We start from the raw sequence: 4,238 nt of genomic DNA on the forward strand, positions 1-4,238 counted from the left end.
GCCCTTTCTCCTAAGTTGTTTTGCTAGGTTAATAGAACAAAACCTTAGGTGTTCAACAAGCATATTCCAAAACAGCATAGCTAATAGTAAAGAGAGCAGGCTGTTCAGAACAGGCTGAGAACAAAACCAGTTGAAAGACCAAAAGATTAGACCTGGACACCTATATGCACTGTAAGTGGGGTTTGGGTGATTGTAGGATGAGTTCAAAGTGTATTTCAGGGTCACATGAAGGCACAAGATAATAACATTTATGTTGTGCTATGTGTCAGGCCCCTCCTGGATCACTGCCTTCTAGTGGGTTGGAGGGATTTGCATAGCTCAGTGAGTTATGCCAGATAGGGTTATCCAATATGGACAAGAGGAGAAAACTTTTGAGCATTCCTTGGATAGCCAGGAGATTAAATCAATCAATATTCAAAGAAATTAACTCTGACTATTCATTGGAAAGACAAATACTGAAGCTGAAGTTTAAGTAATTTGATCACAAAATGAGAAAACAGGACTTACTGAAAAAGATGCAGATGCTGGGAAAGATTGAAGGCAAAAGGAGAAAGGCATGACAGAGTATGAGAAGGATAGATAATGTCATAAGAGTAATGATCATGAGCTTGGACAGACTGGGGTAGAGTGGAAAACAAAAAGGCCTGGTGTGCTCTGGTCCACGGGCTCATGAAGAGTCGGACAAAAAGGAACAATTGAATAACAAAAATAAATGTATCAGGTTCTATGCTAAGTGCATTACAATTGTCATCTCATTTTATTGCCATAATAACCATGGGAGGTAGGTGTCATTATAATCCACATTTTACAACTGACAAAGCCTAAAGTTAAGTGACTTCCTCTGGATTACACCACTAGTCGGAGGTAACATTTGAGCTCAAGCTTCCCAAACCACAGGCCCAGTGTTCTATCCATTACAACACCTAGCTGCCCCATGATGAAAGTAGTAGGATACAGTATGGATTCTCACTGGCCCAAGGGCTTGAAGTTCTGTCACCATGGATAATTCCCAGAAACAATTGCCTTTCCAGTAGTGATCTTGGGAAAAATAAATTTTGTTTAACTAGAATTATTCTAGGTTACCTAACTCCATTCTTAATTCTCTTTAAAAGTCAGATGTCATAACTTAGATCTACATCTTACTAGTTTGAAGCAAAATCCTCATCTACCTAAGATTCTGAAATTAGAGATAATGGGTACAACAATATCATCCAGGCAAATTTGTGTCTGGAGCAAAGCAGCCACACAGAAAGGTACAACAGATACTCAAGTCAACCTTTTTTTTTTTTTCCTTTTCATCCAGGGTTGAATCAATCAATGAAAAATCAATATTCACTTATTGAGTATAGACTGTATTCCAGGCACTATGCTTATATACAAAGATGGAAATAGAAGTCTTTTTCTATAAAAAGTTTATATTATGGTCAATGTAGGTAGAAACAACATACAGCATTAAGGACATCAAAAAGAAACTCAAGAAATATAGTGTAGCATAATAACAATGTCAGAAAGAGAGGTCTGAGTCCTATCTCTAACTCATACTGGCTGCATAACATGTACAGACCACTTAGTTCTTTACTACTGGCTGTTTCAACAGCCAAAACTGAATGAGTAACCTGGCAGAGGCAAGAGGTAATGAGGATATAAAACTTAGTGTAAGACTATGCTACTTGAAAAAAAGGGATACGTGAGAGATGTGATTGAGGTCGAACTTATTCAATTTAGAAGTTAATTGAATATTGAGGAAGTCAAGGCTGACTCCAAAATTTTGAAATAAATTTACTGAAAGAATGATAAAATAATTAATAGGTATAGAGATGGATTTTAGAGAAACAAAATGGGTTCCAATTTGCATGTGCTGAGTTTGACATGCCTAAAGAATAACCTGGGCGTAATGCCTCATTAAAGAACAGAAAATCCCCTTACTAATGAAGACTATACAATACATTAAGGAACATTGTTTTGAATTAAGGATTATCATAACAATATGAGGGTACACATTTTGTGAACTACAGAAGACAATGGGATTTTTAAACAGACGTTCTGAGTTTGGATTGAGGTTCTTTAATTTGGGTAAATAGCCTATCCTCTCTGGACATAAATTTCCTCTATAAGGTATAAGTATGTTTCTAATTTTCATTAGCAGATTCTACATCTAGTGAGTCTCCAGAAAAATGGATTTCCATTTAGAGCTTTTTTTCACCACAGATCACATTTGTCTTCAAGCAGGACACAAGTCATCAAGTGACAGATCACTAACATTTCCCCAGCACCCCTCTCCTACTTCTATACCAACAGGTTTACTACATCAGTAATCTCTGTTCTGCTTTGCTATTCTCTTCTCTTCTGTTCTCTTCTCGTTTAGTCTAGTCTAGCCTATTATTCTATTCTGTTCTCCGTTCTAATCTAAGAGGCAATTCTTTTTTTATTTTTGTTTTTAAGCAATTGGGGTTAAGTAACTTTTTCAAGGTTACACGGCCAGTTATTATTTCTGGGTGTGGTGCTGAGTGTCTGAGCCCAGGATTCGATCTCCAGGTCGTCCCAACACTGGAGCCGGTGCTCTTACTCGCTGAGCCACCTGGCCGCCCCTAAGCAATTGGGGTTAAGTGACTTGCTCAAGGTTACACGGCCAGGTGTTTCTGGGTGGGTGCTAAGTGTCTGAGCCCGGGATTCGATCTCCAGGTCAGTCTGACACTGGAGCCGGTGCTCTTACTCGCTGTGCTACCTGGCCACCCCAGGCTAAGAGGCAATTCTTAAGCTATAAGTAAGAAAGGAGTAGACACAAAATTCCTCCTCATAATCTAGAGGAAACCTACTTGGTATGGCCCACATTAGCCAGAGTTGAAGTATTAGTCATTTAATAAGGAAGGTAATACAATGCAAAGTTGGACCTTTAGCTGACATTACTTAACCTAAAGTGAACTGGGTTTAGACTAAACCTTACTACCCTGAATAACCTTCTAGACTAAAATAAACTTCAGCCTCCATATTCAGGGATTCAAACTGATTAGATTCATAACTATTTAGTGGCCCTTGATTCTGTGCTCATCAATTAAGTAGCCCAGAAAAGAACTTAACCAATTCTTCTCAGGGTAACTCATGTCATACTAAGTCAACAACACCTTCATGGAACTGGTCTATTAGAGTGGTTTTAGAAGCAGCTAGTGATCAGAATGCTGGACTCAAGAGTCAAAGACTCAAGTTAAGATTTGGCCTCAGATGGTGTTAGATACAGGGCAAGTCACCTAATCTCAATGAGCCTAAGTTTCTCCAACTGTGAAATGTGGATTACAAGAGCACCTAACTAACAGGGTTACTATGAGGATCAAATAAGATATTTGTAAAAGTTCTTAGCACACTACCTAGCACATAAATACTTATTCCCTTCTCCTTCCATAATTCCTTTCATTCCATTTCAAACCTTAGCAAGTGGATTTGAACTAACAATTGGAACTACTTTTTTTTTCCTGTGGGATTCATAAAGGACTGCTTGAGTTTTGTGAAGAAATAGCTATAGTCAAACAGCAGGGGTCTATGTTAAATTGTATATGCCAATCTGTCCTGCCACTTATTCATTTTAATCAGACTGATGAGAAAGCACTTTCTGACGAGGTCAGTTGGAAATTCCATTGACTTGCCATTCTAGGCATGATTGACCTAGGTAAGGTAGCTGATGATAATAGCAACGACTTCCAATTAGTATGTATTTTAAAATTTGCAAATCACTCTCCTCAAAACTCTGTGAGGTAGGTAGTGGCAATGTTATCTCCATGTTACTAGAGTAGCACTGATTTTTTTTGTTAGAGTGCCTTAGGCTTCTTCTGTAAAGCAAAAGCATATGGGCGAAGGTGGAAAGAGGTGCAGCCTCTCCATGGTAAGCACTATTCCTACATTTCTCTTTAGAGTTCTCTGCCTGTGCCACTACACAGAGCAAACACTGCCAGGTCATCACAAGCTCTCTACTGTTGCAATCTTTGTTCCACATCATAATCTGCTATCAGTGTTGAATTTAATGGAAGTCATTATATAAGGCATTTTATAAATGGTAACTATGATTACTACTATTATTTATGTAGTGAGTATATAAGTATGTATACATACATATATGTATATGTATGTATATGTATACACACATTTTTCTTCCAATAATTTTTTTTAGTTGTGTAGCGCTTTATTAGCAACCAAAGTAGAAGGTATCTGTTGTACAACATGGATAGTAGTGGACTATGCTGGAGATT

The sequence above is a fragment of the Petaurus breviceps genome, unplaced genomic scaffold (assembly GCF_028583685.1).
Source record: "Petaurus breviceps papuanus isolate PSGF00001 unplaced genomic scaffold, PetGlider_PUasm1.0 90602, whole genome shotgun sequence".
NCBI lineage: Eukaryota > Metazoa > Chordata > Mammalia > Diprotodontia > Petauridae > Petaurus > Petaurus breviceps.